General features: G+C 41.0%; 1 pseudogene; it reads left to right on the top strand.

Annotated features, from left to right (window-relative positions):
* The first annotated feature begins 2,246 nt into the window (after positions 1-2,246).
* Positions 2,247-4,056, top strand: LOC141584025 (F-box/LRR-repeat protein 12-like; annotated as a pseudogene).
* The last annotated feature ends 21,615 nt before the right edge of the window (positions 4,057-25,671 follow it).

A 25,671-nucleotide genomic window follows, 5' to 3' on the forward strand; every position in this document is an offset into this window, starting at 1 on the left:
CTGAGGTTGAGAACCACTGATCTGGAGACTGTAGGAGAGAATAACTTGGCAAAATGCTTACACAACAGAAACGTTTTTTAACATCCATTACTTTGTCTTTATTTGTATTATCTTACTTTTCCAAAAGGGATCTGTAATTTGAAGGCAAAAAATACACTAAGAAAGAAGTGCTCAAAATCTTGTCAGCTAGCCATGGTCCTCCATAGGACAATCCTAACTTTGGTATACCACTGTGAAGGTAAGGATGTTCCATCTTTCCTTCCAGCCTATTTCTTATGCTATTTAAAAAACGTAAAAATGAACATAAGATTCACCTGAACCATCTCAGATATGCTGAATTTCTTATAGACACAAAATGGTAAAAAAATAGTCTTCCCAATTTGAAAATGAGCCTTCTTAATGATTATAGGTAATCAGAAATTGGTGTTTTCTCTATTCTCTCTGAAATGATAAAAAGACGAAGAAACCCCAGACCTCAAAACATTCAAAAAATTTAATAAAATTATTTGTATATGCACACCAGTGAAAACACATTCAGAAGCTATCAGTTACAGAACCAAAATGCTGAATTTCATTGTGTGCTGCAAAAAAGATTCACCTGGGAGATAGACATGGATTCTGGACTTCAGTTGGCCTTGGCTAGCTGGGACCTTAAAACTTTCTTTAACATTCATTCAGCTTTCATTTTCCCACTTAAAAATGCATCTATGACTCTGGCAAGCCAGATATCTAATCTGCTACTTCTACAATTCTTATCCACTTTTCAAATGAACCCTGCTGTAGAGCACAAGTTCCAATTAGCTATAGACTTGCTTTAGAAATATTCCAACCACAGGTCATAATTTTTGCTGGGTGAGTAGAAAAGAATGTTGATGTCATTTACTATCAATTGCATTTGTCCCCTTTTATGAGGAAGATAATGTAGACATTGGATTAAATTTCAAGGCTGTCTTAAAAAGACACATTACACAGAGAACTGGGAAATATTCTTTTCACTGATTATGTTACAGACAGTAATGTTTAACATGGCACATAAATCAGCAAAGTAAATGAGCAAGAGTCTGATATATTTTTAAAAGTAACTTTGCAATATACTTATACATATAGTTGGTGTTCAACAAATGTTTGTTAAATGGTGAATGAATTTCAAAGGTTCCAAAGCAATTTCTTAGTCTCAAATGCTAACTTGAAGAGGTTCTGAAGATCTAAGTTTTCAGATCATAAAACATGTTTTTTAATTAAATGAGGTTTTCTTAAATGGTTAAAATTTGAATAGAGTAAAACTGGAAAAACTCATTATTGGACAGGAATGGCAATTTTGAATTAGATAGTGCTTAAGCTACTATACTTATGTAATGATTTTGAAAAGTTTAAAATAGTTATACAAGCTTTGAAATATATTTAATCTGTTTTATTAAAACCATAATCTAAAGGAACAACTCAAAGGTAAATTTTTCTTATGGGGTGTACATCTAGTATTATGGTTATATCAGCAACGATAAACTTGGTGGCTATGAAGCACAGTTGTGTTAAGATTGAAGTGAAAGTCACATTAATATTCTGACATGATCATTTATTTAAATTAATGCTTTCTAAAAGAAATTAATTTGGTCAAATGAGTATTTAGTTCCTCTAGATTAAGTAATTATAAATGAGGAACCACTTGGGAATAGGGAGAATTAGGAAGCTTTTTGTTTTCCTAACTCCTTTTATTTAAAATTAAATATAAAGAAGATGATCATATTTAAGTGCATTTTGCCTTTAGTAATGGTAGAGAAAGTAACTCTGACTGATCCTTCTGCTGAGTATAATTTGAAAACAAGCCAACAAACAAATTAAGCAAATCTTTCTGTTTAAAGATCCCAGAGAGCTAACAAGATAGTGAATAATCCAAAGGCCAGGATCTAGAGATGGGGCAAGGCTTACAGAGATGATCCTGGAGTTGGGCATGTAATTTTTTTTTTTTTTTTTTTTTTTTTGAGACAGAGTCATTCTGTTGCCCAAGTTGGAGTACGGTGGTGTGATCTCGGTTCACTGCAACCTCCACCTCTCATGTTCAGGGAGTCTCAGCCTCCCAAGTAGTGGGGATATGGGATTACAGGTGTGCACCACCATGCCCGGCTAATTTTTCTATTTTTAGTAGAGATTGGGTTTTGCTATGTTGGCGGGGCTGGTCTCAAACCCCTGATCTCAAATGATCCACCCACCTTAGTCTCCCAAAGTGTTGGGATTACAGGCAGCGTGTAATGGTTCTGATGCCCCATGAAGCTAAAGCAACAGGGATTGGTGTCCAGAGCCCACCAAGGTTGGGGAAGAGTTCTAGTAGTTTCTTTCCCCACTTTGAGTTGGGACCATGAAGAACTGCACTCTAGAAGCATGGAAAGGCAAATGAGAAGTTGACTCCTGCAGGTGATCCAGAGTGCTAGTATCTCCAGGCACCAGCTAAGGAAAATTAAATATCTTCTGGAGAATCATAATATCATCATTTAAGTCCTCAATTTTGCAAATACAATATTCAGGGCATACTAAAAAAAAAAATCCAGATAGGAGACATGAGTGAAAACTGACAAAAATAGCACAATGGAAATAGATTCACAAAGCCTTCAGACATTGACATTATCACATGTGTGTGTGTGTGCGTGTGTGTGTGCGTGTGTGTGTGTGTATATATATATATGTTTGTTTTTGTTTGTTTTGAGATGGAGTCTTGCTTTGTTGGCAGGCTAGAGTGCAGTGGGAAGATCTCAGCTCACCGCAACCTCTGCCTCCCAGTTCAAGCAATTCCCGTGCCTCAGCCTCCCAAGTAGCTGGGACTACAGGTGTGTGCCACCATGCTCGGCTAATTTTTTGTATTTTTAGTAGAGACGGAGTTTCACCATGTCGGCCAGGATAGTCTCGATCTCCTGACCTTGTGATCCGCCTGCCTTGGCCTCCCAAAGTGCTGGGATTATAGATGTGACCCACCATGTCTGGCCTAGAATTTTAAATAAATGTACTTTGGAGAAGATAGCAAAGGATGAGATTGAGAATTTTGTCAGACGTGGAAACTATGAATAAAAAAATCAAACAGAAAATCTGGTAGAGAAAATTTAATGACAGAAATAGGAAGATATGAGTAGTTGGGTTTAAGAGCAGATAGACACAACTGATGACGGAATTAGGAACAGCCAGATGGGTTAAAGAAAATATCCAGAAGGAAATGTGGAGATACGAAAAGGATGGAAAATGAGAATTGGGGTGAAAACCATGAGGATGAAGTGAAAACCTGTACCTTGTGAGTAATTATAGTTCCACAAAAAGAGGAGAAAGAGAATGGAGTGGAAGGAAAACTTAAATAAATTAGAGAGAATTCTCCATAACTATGCAATTCATCAAGCCACAAGAAGGCCTACAAATCCAAAAATAAATATTTTGGATTTGTAGACCTTCTTGTGGCTGGGGGGAAAGGCCAGGCGGAGGGGGACCTGGTACCAGGAGATGCGGATCCTGCCTGGGGCCGGAGTCCTTCTAACCGCAGATCCATCTTCTCAGGGTCTATCACCGCTAGACGAGGCTAGTGGACGACTGTGGCTATGGTGACACGTTGACCTAACGCTCTGTGCGATGCGACTTAGTGATGTGGCACCTCCTTGGCTGGTACGTGGCATCCCGGTTCCATTCCCTGCGGATGGGCGGCTACCTGTTCTCTGGCTCCAGGGCACCCCAACCCCGTTGTCCACTGTCCTGATGAGAGCCCTGGACCAGAAGCCCCAACCTGAAGCACCTCTGCCTGCATGTGGCCTACCTGAGCATGGTGCCCATCACCAGCCTGCCCAGCACCCTGAGGACCTGGAGCCGCACAGCTGCGAGATCTCCATCGCCTGGCTCTTCGGGCAGCCAGAACCTACCGTGCTGCCCCTGCTCTAATGCGTCATGCTGGACTGCGTTCCTGTCTTCCGCGAGGAGCACCTGCAGGGCCTGTCACACTTCCACGCCCTGCGCTCTCTGGTGGGCACCTACCCCGGGACGGAGCCGTGGGATATGATGCTATCTCCAGGTAGATGGTGTCACAACTGAATTGCAGGACACCCAGCTGGTGTCCACTGGTTGGTGTATAGGGAAAACTCCCACACACCTGGTCACAGAAGCCTTCTTCTGTGTTGCTGCTGTGCTGGTATGAGAGCAGCGGAAAAACATGGTTTCAGAGAGTTTTCCGCTACACAGTAGCAAATAAGGAAATAGACACATTGATAAATATTATTTTCTGAGGTACTTTTGAAATCTGAAAATTTTCTTTAAATTTATTTTAAGATGTCTCTTGTATATCACTCAGTTAAATTCTTTTTATGTTTAGGATAACTTAGAACTTTCTTTTGATAGGATAGGTGCTAAAATTAATCCTAGACTTATTCTGAATTTTTCTGACTGGAATCATAATTTAAATTGATTTGCCTTGTGTTAGTTATTACAATTAAATCTAGAACAGTTGGTTCTTTTTTTTTTATGGGGCACTAGGCAGAGATTTTGCAGAAACATATTCTTAAGAAGTATCTGTGTTTTATTTTTAAGTTCTGGGGTACATGTGCAGGATATGCAGGTTTGTTACACCGGTAAACATGTGTCATGGTAGTTTCTTGCACCTCTCAACCCATCACCTAGTTATTAAGCCTAGCATGTATCAGCTATTTTTCCCTAATGTTCTCCCTCTCCCCACTCCACCCCCTCACAGACCCCAAGAGAACTATATCTTAATAAGTTAACACCAAATGGTCAAATAAATTAATCTGACAAGCTGAGTATTTTATGACCACTACCAAAACAAAACAAAACAAAACAAAATCTAAAAAAAAAAAAAAAAAAAAAAAAAAAAAACCCAGAAAACCACACGTGGTTGTAATTGATACTGAATTACTCCTTTGGGCAGTAAAAAAGCCACTGAGACCAACTGTTGCTTATGGCCTCTTGTAGGCTAAGTAACATCTCTGGGCCAGCCTTTCCCTTAGTGTATTTTCGTTGCAGGTAACAGAAACCCAGTTAGTTAAACAACATCAGTGACATCACATCAACAAGTAGGAATGCATTATAAAGATTCAGAGAAGGAAAACAACGTGGAAGAAGTTGCTCATGAAGTTTGCAGTTGACAGACTGGTCTCTTTTTGGGCCTCCTCAAAATTGCTTAGAGGCTGTGTATGTGTGTGTGTGTGTGTGTGCATATCTGTCTTGAGAAGTTTGTTTTACAGGAGTGGAGGTTTAGACTATTGGGCATTAAAAATTAATGTGAAAGAAGGTTAAAAATTAAATACTTGATGTCTGACAAGGACTAAACTTCTTGGTTATGTTATATATGAATCCACGAACAGCAGACTTTGGAAAAATGAGGTCTCACTAAATGGACTGGGTAGCTTTGATTGTTCCAACGTTGAGTGAAATCAGTTAATTTCTCTGTAACAGTGTTGTCTCTGCCTGAGTTACTCTGATGGTTGTTTTTTAAAAAATTGAAACTTGCAGTAATATTTGTTAATAAGTCTTCAAATTTTTCATATTATCTGGAGAGGTGATCCAAAGCCAGGCATGAAGGGTCTCTGCCTTTGCTTCCTCATCCTGCTGCCAGAAATATGCATGCAGCCATCAGGAATGTGACTGAGGAGTTCCTCCCCCACTGTCCCCACACACCGTTTGAAGCTTCATGGCACATGAGTGACAGATCTACAGTGAATGTGCTTCCAACACCACATGGTGGGTAAAACCTCTATTTCAAGTTGAGCAAAATATGATTCTGAATTGGTTTGTTCTTAGTTTTGGTATTAGGCAGCTTAGCTGATATTAAGAGTAACATTTCATCCTATCTTTTAATCTTGCTTTTTACATTTCCCTCTGGTATTTTTAGTCATGAACATTTTATTCTTGACACTAATGTAAGAAATGAAATTGTAAATGTTCAAACATGAGAGAAATACAATTTATCAAATGAATGTGCCCCAAAATCCCATTGTAACAGATGCTGTTGATACCCCCACCTGTAGATACTCACACTTATCAGTTCCATGCATACGGGTCTGAATTTCAACCATCTGCACCTGAGATGATTTGCCTGCAGGCTTTCTGGGAGACCACCCCGCTATCTGTGCTGGGGTCAGCTGGAAGTGCTGGGGAATTAATATTCCCTTGGGGTCAGCCCTCAATGAATGACTGATAGGATGTGTGAGTACATACCTCAGCTTCCTTGCATCTTATTTGGGATAACTGAAGATAATGTTCTGTACTCTCTCCTGCCATTCCCTAGTAGAATGAAGCTTCAGTTGCCTGCACTATTAACTTTCTTGATAACACACCCTCTAATGCCTTCCTTTCCTTCCTTGTCTCACTTTTACACTCTCCCATTGAGGTTTCTTTCTTTTTAAAAGGAATTTTTTTCTTTGGAATACACGTGCAGAAGGTGCAGGTTTGTTACATAGGCATATGTGTGCCACGGTGGTTTGCTGCATCTATTGACCCAGTTCTCTAAGTTCCCTGCCCTCATCCCCCATCCCTGGTGTGTGTTGTTCCCCTCCCTGTGTCTATGTGTTCTCATTGTTCAAATCTCACTTCTGAGTGAGAACATGAAATGTTTGATTTTCTGTTCCTGTGTTAGTTGGCTAAGGATGATGGTTTCCAGTTTTATCCATGTCCCTGCAAAGGACATGATCTCATTTCTTTTTATGGCTGGTAGTATTGCATGGTATATATGTGCCATGTTTTATTCAGTCTGTCACTGATGGACATTTGGGTTGGTTCCATGACTTTGCTATTGTAAATAATGCTGCAATAAACATACGTGTATATGTCTTTATAGTAGAATGACTTATAATCCTTTGGTTATATACTCAGTAATGGGATTACTGGGTCAAATGGTATTTCTGGTTCTAGATCCTTGAGAAATTGCCATACAGTCTTCCAAAATGATTGAACTACTTTACATTCCCAACAACAGTGTGAAATTGTTCCTATTTCTCCACAACCTTGCCAGCATCTATTGTTTCTTGACTTTTTAATAATTGCCAATTCTGACTGGCATGAGATAGTATATCATTGTGGTTTTGATTTGCATTTCTCTAATGCTCAGTGATGTTGAGCTTTTTTCATGTTTGTTGGCCTTGTAAATGTCTTCTTTTCAGAAGTGTCTGTACATGTCTTTTGGTCACTTGTTGATGGGGTTGTTTGCTTTTTTCTTGTAAATTTGTTCAAGTTCTTTGTAAATTCTGGATATTAGACCTTTATCAGATGGCCAGATTGCAATTTTTTTTCCCATTCTGTAGGTCACCTGTTCACTCTGATGATAGTTTCTTTTGGTGTGCAGAAGCTCTTTAATTAGATCTCATTTATCAATTTTGGCTTTCACTGCAATTGCTTTTTGCGTTTTTGTCATGAAGTCTTTGCTCATGCCTATGTCCTGAATGGTATTGCCTAGGTTTTCTTCTGGGATTTAATGGTTTTGGGTTTTACATTTAAGTCTTTACTCCATCTCGAGTTAATTTTTGTATAAGGTGTAAAGGAGGGGTCCAGTTTCAGCTTTCTGCATATGACTAGCCAGTTATCCTAGCACCATTTATTGAATAGGACATTCTGTCACCATTGCTTGTTTTTGTCAGGTTTGTCAAACATCAGGTGGCTGTAGATGTGTGGTGTTATTTCTGAGGTCTCAGTTCTGTGCCATTAGTCTATATATCTGTATTGGTGTAAGCGCCATGCTGTTTTGGTTATTGTAGTCTTATAGTTTGAAGTCAAGTAGTATGATGCCTCTGGCTTTGTTCTTTTTGCTTGGGATTGTCTTGGCTATATGGGGTCTTCTTTGATTTCACATAAAGTTTAAAGTGTTTTTTTTTTTTTTTTTTTTCTAATTGTGTGAAGAATGTCAATGGTAGTTTGATGGGAATAGCATTGAATCTGTAAATTACTTTGGGCAGTATGGCCATTTTCACAATATTGATTCTTCCTATCCATGAGGATGGAATGTTTTTCCATTTGTTTGTATACTCTCTTATTTCCTTGAGCAGTGGTTGGTAGTTCTCCTTGAAGAGGTCCTTCACATCCTTTTTAAGCTGTATTTCTAGGTGTTTTATTCTTTTGTAGTGATTGTGAATGGGAGTTCGTTCATGATTTGGCTCTTTGCTTATCTATTGTTGGTGTAAAGGAATGCTTGTAATTTTTGCACATTGATTTTGTATTCTGAGACTTTGCGGAGTTGCTTATCAGTTTAAGGAGTTTTTAGACTGAGAGGATAGGTTTTTCTAAATATAAAATCATGTCGTCTGCAAACAGAGACAATTTGATCTCCTCTCTTCCTATTTGATACCTTTATTTCATTCTCTTGCCTGATTGCCCTGGCCAGGACTTCCAATACAACGTTGAAAAGGAGTGTGAAAGAAGGCATCCTTGTCTTGTACGAATTTTCAAAAGGAATGCTTCTAGTTTTTGCCCATTCAGTATGATACTGGCTGTGGGTTTGTCATAAATAGCTCTTGTTATTTTGAGATATGTTCCATCAATATCTAGTTTACTGAGAGTTTTTAACATGAAGCGATATTGAAATTTATCAAAGGCCTTTTCTGCATCTATTAAGATAATCATGTGATTTTTGTCTTTGGTTTTGCTTATGTATGAATTACATTTATTGATTTGTATATATTGAACCAGCCTTGCATGCTGGGAAAGAAGCTGACTTGATAGTGATGGGTAAGTTTTTTGATGTGCTGCTGGATTCAGTTTGCCAGTTTTTAATTGAGGATTTTCACATTGATGTTCATCAGGGATATTGGTCTGAAGTTTTCTTTTTTTTTTGGTGTGTCTCTGCCCAGTTTTGGTATCAGGATGATGCTGGCTTCATAAAGGGAGGAGTCCCTTCTTTTCAATTGTTTGGAATAGTTTCAAAGAAATGGTACCAGATCCTCCTTGTATCTCTGATAGAATTTGGCTGTGAATTCATCTGGTCTTGGGCTTTTTTTGGTTGATAGGCTATTAATTACTGCCTCAATTTTAGGACTTGTTATTGGTCTATTCGGGGATTCAACTTTTTCCTGGTTTAGTCTTGGATGGGTGTATATGTCCAGGAGTTTATTGATTTCTTCTAGATTGTCTAGTTTATTTGCATAGAGGTGTTTATAGTATTCTCTGATGGTAGTTTGTATTTCTGTGGGGTCAGTGTTGACAACCTTTTTATCATTTTTTATTGTGTCTATTTGATTCTTCTCTCTTTTCCTCTTTATTAGTCAAGCTAGTGGTCCATCTGTTTTGTTAATCTTTTCAAAAAACCAGCTCCTGGATTCATTGATGTTTTTGGAGGGCTTTTTGTGTCTCTATCTTCTTTAACTCTGCTCTGACCTTAGTTATTTCTTGTCTTCTGCTAGCCTTTTGATTAGTTTCCTCTTGTCTCACTAGCTCTTTAATTGTGATATGAGAGTATCAATTTGAGATCTTTCTAGCTTTCTGATAGGGGCATTTAGTGCTATAAGTCTCCCTCTTAACACTGCTTTAGCTATGTCCCAGAGATTCTGGTACATTGCCTCTTTGTTCTCATTAATTTCTTGATTTCTGCCTTAATTTCTTTATTTACCCAGGAGTCATTCAGGAGCTGGTTGTTTAATTTCCATGTAGTTGTGTGGTTTTGAGTGAGTTTATTAGTTCTGAGTTCTAATTTGATTGCATTGTGGTCTGAGAGACTTTCTTATGATTTCATTTCTTTTGCATTTCCTGAAGAGTATTTACTTCCAATTATGTGGTCAATTTTAGAATAAGTGCCATGACACTGAGAATGTATATTCTATTGATTTGAGGTGAAGAGTTTCATAGATGTCTATTAGGTCCACTTGATCCAGAGCTGAGTTCAAGTCTTGAATATCTTTGTTAATTTTCTGTCTCATTGATCTGTCAGTTGATAGTGGGATATTAAAGTCTCCCACTATTATTGTGTGAAAGTCTAAGTCTTTTTGTTGATCTCTAAGAACTTGTTTTATGAATCTAGGTGCTCCTATATTGGGTGCATATATATTTAGAATAGTTAGCTCTTCTTGTTGAATTGATTCCTTTACCATTGTGTAATCCCTTTCTTTGTCTTTTTGATTCTTTGTTGGTTTAAAGTCTGTTTTGTCAGAGACTAGGAATGTAACCACTGCTTTTTTTTTTTTTGCTTTTAATTTGCTTGGTAAATTTTCCTCCATTCCTTTATTTTGAGCCTATGAATGTCTCCACATGTGAGATGAGTCTCCTGAATACAGCACACACATGGGTCTTGATTCTTTATCCAACTTGCCAGTCTGTGTCTTTTAAATGGGGGCATTTAACCCATTTACATTTAAGGTTGGTATTGTTTTATTTATTTATTTATTATTTATTTTTTATTGCATTTTAGGTTGGGGGTACATGTGAAGAACATGCAAGATTGTTGCATAGGTACACACATGGCAGTGTGGTTTGCTGCCTTCCTTCCCCTCACCTGTATCTGTCATTTCTCCCCATGCTACCTCTTCCCACCCCCCGTCCCTCCCCCATTTCCCCCCAACGGACCCCAGCGTGTAGTGCTCCCCTTCCTGTGTCCATGTGTTCTCATTGTTCAACACCTACCTATGAGTGAGAATATGCGGTGTTTGATTTTCTGCTCTTGTGTCCGTTTGCTGAGAATGATGGTTTCCAGGTTCATCCATGTCCCTACAAAGGATGCAAACTCATCGTTTTTGATGGCTGCATAATATTCTATGGTGTATATGTACCACATTTTCCCTATCCAGTCTATCGTCGATGGGCATTTGGGTTGGTTCCAGGTCTTTGCTATTGTAAACAGTGCTGCAATGAACATTCGTGTGCATGTGTCCTTATAGTAGAATGATTTATAATCCTTTGGATATATACCCAGTAATGGGATTGCTGGGTCAAATGGGATTTCTATTTTTAGGTCATTGAGGAATCGCCACACTGTCTTCCACAATGGTTGAATTAATTTACACTCCCACCAACAGTGTAAAAGTGTTCCTATTTCTCCACATCCTCTCCAGCAACTGTTGTCTCCAGATTTTTTAATGATCGCCATTCTAACTGGTGTGAGATGGTATCTCAATGTGGTTTTGATTTGCATTTCTCTGATGACCAGTGATGATGAGCATTTTTTCATGTTTGTTGGCCTCCTGTATGTCTTCTTTTGTAAAGTGTCTGTTCATATCCTTCACCCATTTTTGAATGGGCTTGTTTGTTTTTTTCTTGTAGATCTGTTTTAGTTCTTTGTAAATTCTGGATGTCAGCCCCTTGTCAGATGGGTAGACTGCAAAAGTTTTTTTCCCATTCTGTTGGTTGCCGATTCACTCTACTGACTGTTTCTTTTGCCATGCAGAAGTTGTGGAGTTTGATTAGGTCCCATTTGCCTATTTTGGCTTTTGTTGCTGTGGCTTTTGGTGTTTTGGTCATGAAGTCCTTGCCTACGCCTATGTCCTGAATGGTTTTGCCTAGATTTTCTTCTAGGGTTTTTATGGTGTTAGGTCTGATGTTTAAGTCTTTAATCCATCTGGAGTTAATTTTGGTGTAAGGTGTCAGGAAGGGGTCCTGTTTCTGCTTTCTGCACATGGCTAGACAGTTTTCACAACACCATTTATTAAACAGGGAGTCCTTTCCCCATTGCTTGTTTTTGTCAGGTTTGTCGAAAATCGGATGGTTTAGATATGTTGTATTTCCTCTGAGGCTTCTGTTCTGTTCCATTGGTCTATATCTCTGTTTTGGTACCAGTACTATGCTGTTTTGATTACTGTAGCCTTGTAGTATAGTTTGAAGTCTGGTAGTGTGATGCCTCCTGCTTTGTTCTTTTTGCTTAGAATTGACTTGGCTATGTGGGCTCTCTTTTGGTTCCATATGAAGTTTAAGGTGTTTTTTTCCAGTTCTGGAAGAAGGTCATTGGTAGCTTGATGGGAATAGCGTTGAATTTGTAAATTACTTTGGGCAGTATGGCCATTTTCACGATGTTGATCCTTCCTAACCATGAACATAGAATGTTTCTCCATCTGTTTGTGTCCTCTCTTATTTCGTCAAGCAGTGGCTTGTAGTTCTTCTTGAAGAGGTCCTTTACGTTCCTTGTTAGTTGTATTCCTAGGTATTTTATTCTCTTTGTGGCAATTGCGAATGGCAATTCGTTCTTGATTTGGCTCTCTTTAAGTCTGTTACTGGTGTATAGGAATGCTTGTGATTTTTGCATGTTGATTTTGTATCCTGAGACTTTGCTGAAGTTGTTTATCAGTTTCAGGAGATTTTGGGCTGAGATGATGGGGTCTTCTAGATATACAATCATGTCATCTGCAAATAGAGACAATTTGATTTCCTCCTTTCTGATTTGAATACCCTTTATTTTTTTTTTATTGCCTGATTGCTCTGGCTAGAACTTCCAGTACTATATTGAATAGGAGTGGTGAGAGAGGGCATCCTTGTCTAGTGCCAGATTTCAAAGGGATTGCTTCCAGTTTTTGCCCATTCAGTATGATATTGGCTGTTGGTTTGTCGTAAATAGCTTTTATTATTTTGAGATACGTTCTGTCAATACCTAGTTTATTGAGGGTTTTTAGCATAAAGGGCTGTTGAATTTTGAATTTTGTCAAAGGCCGTCTCTGCATCAATTGAGATAATCATGTGGTTTTTGTCTTTGGTTCTGTATATGTGGTGAATTACGTTTGTGGACTTGCGTATGTTGAACCAGCCCTGCATCCCTGGGATGAATCCTACTTGGTCATGGGAGATGAGCTTTTTGATATGCTGTTGCAATCGGCTTGCCGTATTTTATTGAAGATTTTTGCATCTATGTTCATCATGGATATTGGCCTGAAGTTTTCTTTTCTTGTTGAGTCTCTGCCAGGTTTTGGTATCAGGATGATGTTTGTCTCATAAAATGATTTGGGAAGGATTCCCTCTTTTTGGATTGTCTGGAATAGTTTCAGAAGGAATGGTATCAGCTCCTCTTTGTATGTCTGGTAGAATTCGGCTGTGAACCCATCTGGACCTGGGCTTTTTTTGGGTGGTAGGCTCTTTATTGCTGCCTCGACTTCAGACCTTGTTATTGGTCTATTCAGGGTTTTGGCTTCTTCCGAGTTTAGGCTTCAGAGGATGCAGGTGTCCAGGAATTTATCCATTTCTTCCAGGTTTACTAGTTTATGTGCATAGAGTTGTTTATAATAATCTCTGATGATGGTTTGGATTTCTGTGGAATCTGTGGTGATATCCCCTTTATCGTTTTCTATTGCATCAATTTGGTTATTCTCACTTTTCTTTTTTATTAATCTGGCTAGTGGTCTGTCTATTTTGTTGATCTTTTTGAAAAACCAGCTCCTGGATTTATTGATTTTTTGAAGAGTTTTTTGTATCTCTATTTCCTTCAGTTCTGCTCTGATCTTGGTTATTTCCTGTCTTCTGCTAGGTTTTGAGATTTTTTGATCTTGCTCCTTTAGCTCTTTCAATTTTGATGATAGGGTGTCAATTTTAGATCTCTCCTTTCTTCTTATGTGGGCACTCATTGCTATATATTTTCCTCTAGAGATTGCTTTAAATGTGTCCCAGAGATTCTGGTATATTGTGTCTTTGTTCTCGTTGGTTTTGAAGAACATCTTTATTGCTGCCTTCATTTCATTGTTTATCCAGTCAACATTCAAGAGCAAGTTGTTCAGTTTCCATGAAGCTGTGCAGTTCTGAGTTAGTTTCTGCATTCTGAGTTCTAACTCGATTGCACTGTGGTCTGAGACGGTTTGTTATGATTTCTGTTCTTTTGCATTTGCTGAGGAGTGATTTATTGCCAATTATGTGGTCAATTTTAGAGTAGGTGTGATGTCGTGCTGAGAAGAATGTATATTCTGTGGATTTGGGGTGGAGAGTTCTGTAAATGTCTATTAGGTTTGCTTGTTCCATGTCTGAGTTCAGGTCCTGGATATCCTTTTTGATTTTCTGTCTGGTTGATCTGTCTAATATTGACAATGGGGTGTTAAAGTCTCCCACTATTATTGTGTGGGAGTCTAAGTCTCTTTGTAAGTCATTAAGAACTTGCCTTATGTATCTGGGTGCTCCTGTATTGGGTGCATATATATTTAGGATAGTTAGCTCTTCTTGTTGCATTGATCCTTTTACCATTATGTAATGTCCTTCTTTGTCTCTTTTGATCTTTGTTGCTTTAAAGTCTATTTTATCAGAGATGAGAATTGCAACTCCTGCTTTTTTCTGCTCTCCATTTGCTTGGTAGATCTTCCTCCATCCCTTTATTTTGAGCCTTTGTGTATCCTTGCATGTAAGATGGGTTTCCTGGATACAGCACACTGATGGGTTTTGGCTTTTTATCCAATTTGCCAGTCTGTGTCTTTTGATTGGGGCGTTTAGTCCATTTACGTTTAGGGATAGTATTGTTATGTGTGAATTTGATACCATCATTTTGATGCTACCTGGCTGTTTTGTTGGTTAGTTGATGCAGATTCTTGATTGTGTTGATGCTCTTTTACCATTTGGTATGTTTTTGGAGTGGCTGGTACTGGTTGTTCCTTTATATGTGTAGAGCCTCTTTCAGGAGTTCTTGTAGAGCAGGTTTGGTGGTGATAAAATCTCTGAGTACTTGCTTGTTCGCAAAGGATTTTATTTTTCCTTCACTTATGAAGCTTAGTTTGGCTGGATAGGAGATTCTGGGTTGAAAGTTCTTTTCTTTAAGGATGTTGAATATTGGCCCCCAATCTCTTCTGGCTTGTAGGGTTTCTGCTGAGAGATCTGCTGTGAGTCTAATGGGCTTCCCTTTGTGGGTAACCCGACCTTTCTCTCTGGCTGCCCTTAGCATTTTCTCTTTCATTTCAACCCTGGTGAATCTGACAATTATGTGCCTTGGGGTTGCTCTTCTTGAGGAATATCTTTGTGGTGTTCTCTGTATTTCCTGAATTTGAATATTGGTCTGCCTTGCTAGGTTGGGGAAGTTTTCCTGGATAATATCCTGAAGAGTATTTTCCAGCTTGGATTCATTCTCTTCATCACATTCAGGTACAACTATCAAACGTAGATTAGGTTTTTTCACATAGTCCCACATTTCTTGAAGATTTTGTTCATTCCTTTTTGTGCTTTTTTCTCTGTTCTTGCCTTCTCTTTTTATTTCATTGAGTTGATCTTCGACCTCTGATATCCTTTCTTCTGCTTGGTCAATTCAGCTGTTGAAACTTGTGCATGCTTCACGAAGTTCTCGTGTTGTGTTTTTCAGCTCCATCCATTCACTTATATTCCTCTCTATGCTGTCCATTCTCGTTAGCATTTCGTCCAATCTTTTTTCAACGTTCCTGGTTTCTTTGCACTGGGTTAGAACATGTTCTTTTAGTTCACTGTAGTTTCTTACTACCCACCTTCTGAAGTCTGATTCTGTCATTTCATCACCCTCCTTCTCCATCCGGTCTGGTTCCCTTGCTGGAGAGGAGTTGTGATCCCTTTTAGGAGGAGAGGTGTTCTGGTTTTGGGAGTTTTCATCCTTTTTGCACTGGTTTCTTCCCATTTTTGTGGGTTTATCCACCTGTTGTCTTTGTGGTTACTGTCTTTCAGATTGGGTCTCTGAGTGAGCTTCTAGTTCGTGGATGCTGAAGTTACTTCTTTTTTTTTTAAGCTTTCCTTCTAACAGTCTGGCCCCTTTGCTGTAGGACTGCTGAGGTCCTCTCTGGGCGCTGCTTGCCTGGGGATCACCTGCAGCAGCTGCAGAACAGTAAGGGTTGCTACCAATTTCCTCTTCTGCTATCTTTGTCCCAGAAGGATGCTCGCCAACTGTCAGTCCGTTCTCTCCTTTATGAGGTGAGTCTTTGAATCTATGGGGGTCAGGGAGCTACTTGAGGAGACAGTCTATCTTTTATTGGGGCTTAAGTCCTGAGCTGTGAGCTCCATTGTTCATTCAGAGCTGCTGGGCAGATATGTTTAGGTCTGCTGCAGCTGAACTCATAAACCACTTTTTATTCCCAGGTGCTCTGTCCTGGGGAGTTAGGGCTTTATGAGTTTCCGTTGTGCTGCTGTCCTTGTTTTCAATTTCAGGTCTGCCCCGCCCAGCTATGAGCCCACCTGGCCACTGTCTGCCTGCAGAGGCTTTGCTGAACTGCTGTGGGCTCCACCCAGCTGCCCTGTGCTCTTCCCTGCAGTCTTGTTTATATGGGTGTAGTTAGAACTGCCTTGGCAAAGGTGGTCCTGCCTCTGTTATGGCGGACTCTCTCTGTTGTGGCAGGTTGTCTTGGCAACAGCGGGTTGCCTTGGCGACGACGGCCTGCCTCCGTAGTGGTGGAAAGTCTCAGTAATGGTGGACGCCCCTACCCCACTGAGCCGGACCGTCCTGGGTTCAGCTGTACTTGCTGTGAAACATTCAGCCCAGGGCGTTTTCAATCACTGTTTTTGTTTTCCTTGTTGTGGGGGTGGGGGGTTGGGACCAACCGAGCCTGATCACCTGGCTCCCTGACTCAGAGTCTCTTTTTATATATTTTAAGTTGAATGACCGAGCGTTCCAGTCGCTTGTTGAAAAGGCCCCGGGACCTCCCATGCCGCGACTCACTGAGTCGGCTCAAACTGCGGCGCCGGCTCCTGGTGGTTTTTTTTTTGCCTAGGAATCTCCTGGCCTGGCGCGCTATTTCAGATGAATGGGCAACTCTGCTGTCTCAGGGCTCCGATCGCCGAGGGCTCCCAGACCAGTGGCTTTTGTATGGAGAACTGCCAGAACCGGGCGTGGTCACAGCAGCTGCGCGGGCCAAATCAGCCCCGCGGGGGCCAAAACAGCAGCACCGGCCGGAACAGTGGTGCTGGCAACCCCTCCGCCTGGGTATCTCCTGGTCTGTGGGCAATAAAAATTCATCTGGAAATGCGGCATCCACTCACCCTCTGCACTTTCACTGGGAGCTGAAGTCCTGAGCTGTTCTTAGGCGGCCATCTTCCCAGCAGTCCCCCCAAGGTTGGTATTGTTATGTGTGAATTTTGTCCTGTCATCATGATGCTATTTGGTTATTTTGCATACTGGTTGATGAAGTTTCTTTATAGTGTCATTGGTCTTTATATTTTGGTGTATTTTTGCAGTGGCTGATGCCGGTTTTTCCTTTCCATATTTAGTGCTTCTTTCAGGAGCTCCTGTAAGGCAGGCCTGAAGGTAACAAAATCTCTCAGCATTTGCTTATCTGGGAAGGATTTTATTTTTCCTTTGCTTATAAAGCTTAGGTTGGTTGGATATGAAATATCCAAAACCAGTGGCAACACCATCCCCTGGAAACTTGTTAGATGTGTAAATTCTCCAGTCCCAGGCAAGACCTACTGAATCAGAAACTCTGGAGATAGGGCCCAGCAACCCTGGGTGTAACAAACCCTCAGGTGATTCTGGTTTATGCTCAAGTTTGAGAACTACTGGTCCATGTTCTGGTGGAAAAGACAAAGTGAGAATGCTTCCATCTCCAGTCACAAGCTCCTGGTTGCCAAGGAGGCCCAGATACTAGTCCCTAAATGAAGACTGCTCTTCTCTGTAACTAGATCTCTCTATAGCACCTAGGACATAGATGCTGGGAGGAAGGGTCTGGGGACCAGGGAGCAGGGACTGGCTACCTTCAAGTAAAAGGCAATAAACTCTTTTGCTAGAAATGTCATTGAAACCCCCTTCTCAAACATGGCTCCTCTGCGCACTTCCTAAAACAAATAAGAACAAGAAACACAGCCGCCTTCAACGTGTTTCAGGGATGGGCCAGGTTCTGTGCTATATAAGCTTTCTCTAAGCCCCAGTATAATGGTATTTGGAGGTAGGGTTTTTGGGAAGTGAAAGTGTTTAGATGAGGTCATAAGGGTGGTACCTCATGATGGGATTGATGATTTTATAAGAAGAAGCAGAGATGAGAGCTGTCTGCCATGTGAAGACATAGTCAGAGAAGGCAGCCATCTGCAAGCCAGGAAGAGGGCCCTCACCAGAACCTGCCTTGCTGGGAACTGACCTCAGTTCCTAAGCCTCCCAGTCTATTGTATTTGTTACACAGTCTGAGCTGACTAATACAGTACAATTAGTATCCCATTATATCAGTGAGAAAACAGGTTCAAAAAGACCAAAGAACTTGTCCTGCTTCACTAAACTAGTGAGCATCAGAGTAGATTTGGCCTGGGTGCCTTGTCAACCTGAAGGCCCCAGACTTCCTGGTGGGCTGAGGGTTTAAATTTCTTCCTTTAGCTGAAACCTTAGTAATATAGATCTCTTACTCAAGGAACTTGGCCTTTGAGCCTTCCTCAATGATCCAGGGTTCAGGTTTTCTGGATGTCACTTCCTGACTCCACAAAGTCCAATTTTAAAGGAGTTACATTATTTTGCTCAGTTGAGGGGTGCTCTGAAGCTCTTGCACAGCTCTCGGTTTTCTCCTTCTCTCTTTAGAGCCTGTGCCAGCCCCATGAACCCACCCTTTCTTCAGGAATTGCTCAGGCACCACATTGCAGACACTCTGCTCTAGGGAGGCAGCTCTCCCTCACCTTTCAAGACTGTACTGTCTCATCTTGAGGCTGCTTGTATTCCCTCTAATCAGATGGAAGCCCCCTGGTCTGTCACTTAAATACCGATTGCCATTGCTTTGCATTGTGTATTTTGCTCACCCTGCGTTGTGGTGAATCCCTATACACCCCAGTAGGGAAGGGCCAAGTTCAATAGGTTGAAGCAGGGTCCCTGAGCCAGCAAACAAGACACGGAGCTTTATTAGGGACTTACAAACAGGGAACAGAGTGCAGCGGCAGCGGGCTGGGCAAGAGAACCACAACCTCCTTCCGACAGCATGCAGTCTATACAGCATTTTCACCTAAAACCCTTCCCCTAACGACCTCCACCTGGCAACCTTCATTTAACCCAAAACTCAGGGTCTCAATCCCTTGAATGGTCCATCTTCCACGGGACAAGCCATGGGCTCAGATCTTTATCATAGATAAGGAACAAATGTCCCACTTGGTTACTCCTGGGTCCCCTAGCTCAGAACACACATTCAGGTGCATCTGCCATACAGGGTCATTCTTAGGATATGCTTAAATTATTGTTCTCAGGTGTGTTTACCCTATGCCCTGCTTCTCTGATAAACTCAGCTCCTTTAAGAGCAAAAACAACACTGGAACCTCTGTGTGCTGCTACTTGGTGAGTCTAAAGCAGAATCCTGAAGAAACAGGCCCAACTGAATAGCTTTGTCAACTGAGGAAAAGTGGATGTGTGTATGTGTGTCGGGTGGGAGGGTGGTTGGTGATGTTTGCTATAAAATAGCAGAGAGTGCTGCAATTTTGGATATATCTGTGTTTGTATTGACATTTCATGTTTGTAAAACCTAACAGCTTGATGTGCTAATCCAGTAAAATCATCGAGGGAGCGAAATGAAAACACCCGGAAGATTGGCAGACAGCAGAGCCAACTGTGTGAAAGGTACCAGAAAATTCTTCTTGTCCCCCAGAGCATTGCTAGAAGGAAAAACACAGGTAAGGACAGAAAGTTCTGCAGAATGGGGTGTTGGTGGCCACTCTGAGTTTGCTTTGGGGACTCTAATAATAGGCTTTTATTTCATTAGAGCTGATTGACACAGAACTTATTCACAAATTAAGACGTACTCGTCCCTTGAAATGCTTTGGACTTTACACCAACTTTTTCTAGTGGGTTTTTGAAAAGACTCTATTATGTCAGGTTGACTTGGAACCCAGGAGATGAGCTGGCACTCTTCAGTGTTAATACAACATTATTTGTCACAGGATTTGCAGGTGTGGCTCAGTTCTTGAATTAAAATATACAATAAAAGCTCAGGGCTGAGGAGCCAGCCCTTTGCCAAGACTAATGAGTCTGTAACTTGACATGCCCTGAGCAGTCTGTGTGCTACTAGGTCTGAAATGCTCTGTTTGTTTGAGGATCTGACCTGTTAGCCTCACCTCCATGTAGGCTGCTCTCAACACTGGGCAGAACAATCCTCTCTTGCTTTCCCAGAGCTGGTTGGAGGTTATCCTAAAGATATATTTTGGCATCTCCTGACTTTCATCTTTGAGTAGGGGATATTTTGTTGATTTTATTCATTTTTTCATTTGGAGGGACTTGTGGTAGGCACAGTAGTCAAAGCTTGATCCTTTTTGCAGATGAAGTGCATTCCAGAGGTGGCTGGGCATGTGAAGGTGGAGTCTTGAGTATCTGGGATCTTACTTTGCCAGACCATCAGTTGGCTATGGGATCTGCCCCATGGAGAGGCAGAGCAGGCTGATGCCCTCCAGATGAAGGGCTCTCACCCCAATATACCTCCCATGACCTTTCTATATGTCTGAATTCTTGTATAAAGATGACAAAATGTTCAGACTTCAGGTAGAACAGGGTTTTTAAATCTTTTAAGTCACAGGACCCCTTTAAACTTACAAGTTGTTGAAGATTCCAAAATGCCTTTAAGTTAGCTGTATCTATTGATATTTAGCATATAAGATAGGGGTCAGCAAACTATGACCCATGGGCCAAATCTGACTCACCACTTGGTTTTGTAAATAAAGTTTTATTGGCACACAGCCAACCCCCTTCATTTACATATCATCTATGGCTGCTTTCATAGTACAATGGCAGAGTTGAGTAGTTGTAGCAGAGTCTGTGTGGTCTGTGAAGCCTAAAATATTACCTGTCCTTTGCAGAATAGTTTGCCAATTTCAGATATGAAAATTAAAAAAAAAATTAAAAATACGTATTAATTCACTAAAAATAAAATCATGACAAGATAACAAATTACTTTTTTTCAGTTGGATATATGTATCTATTTGCTAAAATAAAACAAAAAAACTTGGAGTCACATGGGTTTACGCTATTGTAAATTTCTTTTATGTGCAGCTTAAAAGAAGCAGTTGACTTCTCATGTCTGCTTCTGCATCCAACCTGCTGTGATATGCTGCTGCTTTGGTTTAAGCAAATAAAGAAAATCTAACCCCTTACAGGTATATAGTTAGGAAAAGGAGTATTTTATTAGTCTTTTCTGATATTTGTAGATATTCTGCTTTGACACTACCATAAGCCTTGACAAGTGGTGTTTTCTAGGAGAATGCATGCAAAATCTGGACCTCAACCATAGCAACGACAATTTATACTCTGTTATGTTAAAATGTGCTGGTCTAATTTGCACTCTGAATAATCGTATGCCCATGTAATATTTTATAAAATTACATATTATTTTGAAAATAATAGTTCACTGAGTTACACAGATCTTCCAAATGTTGACATATTTCATTTTGTTAATATCACCATAGAGCTCATTAAGAGTCTTTAAGCTGTCAAACACTTGGTGGAGCATATAAGTTTTCCAAAATTCTAAGTTTTCCTTGAAACATCAAATTTTATAATTGGCATCAAATTCTGTCAGTTGTTTTCTGTGTACAGATAGGCTTATTTCTTTCACTTTTCAAGACAATATCTGCCAAGTACCCAAGTTTGAATAACTATGGTCTGTGTATCAGCATGTAAATGTTGTCCCATTAAGAAGGGGACTTATTCAGCTCACAGCTCAAAGTATATTGCACCAGAGGATTTCCTGGAGAACACTAACATGCTTCAGTGTGCAGCAGAAGTGCTTATATGTACTTCTCATTTGGTCACCCAACATATTAAAAATATGTACACTCAAAGATAGCCACTTAATGAAATTCATACCTTTTACTGCCTCCTCTAGGCCATTCTTTTTTTTTTTTTTTAATTGCATTTTAGCTTTGGGGGCACATGTGAAGAACATGCAAGATTGTTGCATAGGTACACACATGGCAGTGTGGTTTGCTGCCTTCCGTCCCCTCACCTGTATCTGTCATTTCTCCCCATGCTATGTCTTCCCACCTCCCCACCTCCCCGTCCCTCCCCCATTTTCCCCCAACAGACCCCAGCGTGTAGTGCTCCCCTCCCTGTGTCCATGTGTTCTCATTGTTCAACACCCGCCTATGAGTGAGAACATGCGGTGTTTGATTTTCTGCTCTTGTGTCAGTTTGCTGAGAATGATGGTTTCCAGGTTCATCCATGTCCCTACAAAGGATGCAAACTCATCGTTTTTGATGGCTGCGTAATATTCCATGGTGTATATGTACCACATTTTCCCTATCCAGTCTATCGTCGATGGACATTTGGGTTGGTTCCAGGTCTTTGCTATTGTAAACAGTGCTGCAATGAACATTCGTGTGCATGTGTCCTTATAGTAGAATGATTTATAATCCTTCGGATATATACCCAGTAATGGGATTGCTGGGTCAAATGGGATTTCTATTTTTAGGTCATTGAGGAATCGCCACACTGTCTTCCACAATGGTTGAATTAATTTACACTCCCACCAACAGTGTAAAAGTGTTCCTATTTGTCCACATCCTCTCCAGCATCTGTTTGCTCCAGATTTTTTCATGATTGTCCTCTAGGCCATTCTTAAGTAAAACAGGCTTTTTCTTTTTGCAAGCATGTGGTGGTGAAGAACAGAGTGACCACTAGAGCAGTGTGCCTCAGCCTGGGTACTGTTAAGGCACTGGAGTTTTTACTCCCCAAACTTCTACAGCATCAGTGTGAATTTCAACACAGGAAATAAGATAAATGGTGTCCCACTGTTTTCATGAAAACAGTTTTGGCCTTGTGGATCCCTGAAAGTGGGTCTGTGGGCCACACTTTGAGTACTGCTGAGGTAGAGAAAAGGAGGAAACAAACTAAATCAAATGCCATTTGTTCAAGAAGAGGCTGCTGGGTAAGGGGCCCCATGACTAAGTCATATTGGGGAGTGCAATATACGTAGAGGTATTACATTGTTGGAACTTTCCAGCAATCATTAGGTTCCAAAGGCTCTGGGAAGTCTTCTAGAAAATAAACTTCTTTAACTTTAGATTTCCCAAACCTATTTTGAGCAAAACATCCCTTTTTCAATATATGTGAATACTCGCTAGGAAACCATGACCCTTAAGGCATCAGCATGACTCTTGGGATCTCCTGAAAGCAGGCTTGATGGGCTGGAAAGTTGGTATGGCACGGGGGGCTGGAGAATAACCAGAAACCTGGAACCTCCAGAGACTGACTTCTGATCACTCAGAGTGACCTGTGAGGCCACTCCTGAGTTGTCAGCTCATTCCTTTCTGAGCCGTATTCCTGACAACAAGGCCAGCAAGTGAGCCACGGAAGGGAATGCCCATGGCACTAGTCCTTCTGCCTCATTCCTGGGAGCTACTTCTTGTGGAGAAAGAATGCCAGCAGATCTGCAAAACTGCATTTTTCACATAGTCCACTTCTTGCAGAGAATGCCAGCAGATGTGCAAATCTGCATTTTTCACATTGCCAACTGGATTTTGAAGAACAGAGCTAGGCAGAAAAGGCGCCAAAACCTGCCCTGGTGGGCATGCTGCATGCTGCCTGTGGCTTTTCTTCCAGACTCTGTGTTTATTGGTCTGGAACCATTCCTGGGGCACACCCTGCATTAGATAGTGACAGGCTGGCTGTGGGAACCCACAGTACTCTCATTGTCACTCTCTGAGATGGGGCAGGCCCTGGGGATTATTCTTATAACAATTTACTTTATATTGCCCATTCTTGGATAAGAAAACTCCCTTTCTGGAAGAAAAATATGGAATGGGATGATCTTGACATGAAGATACAGTCTTGCCATGAAATTAAATTTTTGAAGCTTTTTCCTATTCCTAGTTCACCCCTATCCTGATTAGTACCTCCCATCCCACACACTCTGAACTTGCAGCAGAATCTTAAGGCACAGGAAGCAGGAAAAGAGTCTGGCTATTATTCAAGACCAGGTGTATTAGTCTGTTCTTGTGTTGCTAATAAAGACATACCCAAGACTGGGAAATTTACAAAAAAAAAAAAAAAAAAAAGGAGTTTAATAAACTCACAATTCCACAAGGCTGGGGATGCCTCACAATCATGATGGATGGCAAAGAAAGAGCAAAGGCACATCTTATATGGCAGCAGGCAAGAGAGCATGTGCAGGGGAACTGGCCTTTATAAAACCATCATTTTTCGTGAGACTTATTCACTATCATGAGAACAGTAGGCGAAAAATCCACCCCCATGATTTAATTACCTCCCACCAGTTCCCTACTATGACACCTGGGGATTATGGGAACTACAATTCAAGATGAGATTTGGGTGGGAACACAGCCAAACCATATCGCCAGGTGAGAGGCAATAAGGGCCTCAGAGAGGTGGTGGGTGAGCTGGTCATGGGACTGTAAATTCCACTCCTGACCCAGCTGTAAATGAGTTGGGGCTTAGTGTAGGTTAGTTGTGGGGGAAATAGGAGGGGAGATGGTGCCCCAGGGCTCCAACCTTTTACCCTCTTCAGTTGGAGTGCACCTGCTTCTACTTGTTCTATAATCTGAATTTTGGCATCAGACTTCATTTGAACCGAACATTCTACTGCTTAAAAAGATGCATGGAAAATCACCAAACAGACATCTTCTAAGGTTCCTTCCGTCTCTAAATTTATTCCACACGCCTGAATAGTCTCAACTTCCTTATGCTTTCCAGGCACTTTCATGTGTTTCTTATGTATTTGGCCTTTTGTCCATAGTCAGTGACAAACTTTAGAAGGCAAGGAGTTTGTGTATACTTTGATGTTCATAAACATATCCAGCACAGGTGCTGTGCACACAAGACCGGTGGTAACTAGTGATGAAGTGTTACTGTAGCTGTCTGAGAAGGGCTTCTAAGGCTTGTTGGTTTAGTTATCTCTGAAAAGTGGCCAGCAAGAGGATAAAGGGTGGAAGGGAAATGGCAGTGAACTAGGCAGGTGACTTGCATGCTACATCGTGCTCGTCACTCGCTTGTCCTATACTCACATAGGCTTAGACATAGCCGTCCTTGGTTTGGTTTCCAGTGAAATGAAGGACTTGCTTGAAAGCCATGCTTCCAAAATGTGGGTCATGGAGAACGGGGGATTATTTTAGTATGGTCCAGGCTGTGTGTCCAGCTGGCTGCAGGCACATAGTGTCTTGCACATATGTAATTATTTTTCAAATGTATTTAGAAGTGACTATGACTGATAAAATTCAGGTTCATTTTAAAGTGTTACTAGTGCCAGGCACGGAGGTTCATGCCTGTGATCCCAGCACTTTGTGAGGCCGAGGCAGGCAGATCACTTGAGGTCAGGAGTTTGAGACCAGCCTGGCCAACATGGTGAAATGCCGTCTCTACTAAAAATACAAAAATTAGCTGAGTGTGATGGTGCATACCTGTAATCCCAGCTATTCAGGAGGCTGAGGCAGGAGAATCACTTGAATTTGGGAGGTGGAGGTTGCAGTGAGCCAGGATCATGCCTCTGCACTCCAACCTGGATGACAGAGTGAGACCCTAACTTGAAAAAAAGTGTTCTTGGATTTATAGTGGCTATGAAAAACAAACATAATGAAGACTAACATTTATTAAGTGCTTACCAGGTGAGAATTACAGTAAAGTAGCTGTCTCAGGTTGGATTTACACTGAGAATAGGATTTGTATGCAGGGGATGTATGTAGAATTTTGCTCAGGGAGTTGGAAAAGGAAGAACAGAGGGGGAGAAGTCAAACAAGGTGTAATTTCAGTTAAGTCCCAGTCTCAGGGCAGTTGAATGGGGTGCTCTGGAGTGTTAAGTACATCCTGGGTTTGGTCTTCACTCATGGCAAAGGAACTGGGCTTTCATATTCCAACCTCAGTCAGTTGCTGGTTAAGGGCTGTCCCTGGGCTGATGGTGGTGTTGGGGGACATAC

Source organism: Saimiri boliviensis, chromosome 1 (genome assembly GCF_048565385.1).
Source record: "Saimiri boliviensis isolate mSaiBol1 chromosome 1, mSaiBol1.pri, whole genome shotgun sequence".
NCBI classification, from domain to species: Eukaryota; Metazoa; Chordata; class Mammalia; order Primates; family Cebidae; genus Saimiri; species Saimiri boliviensis.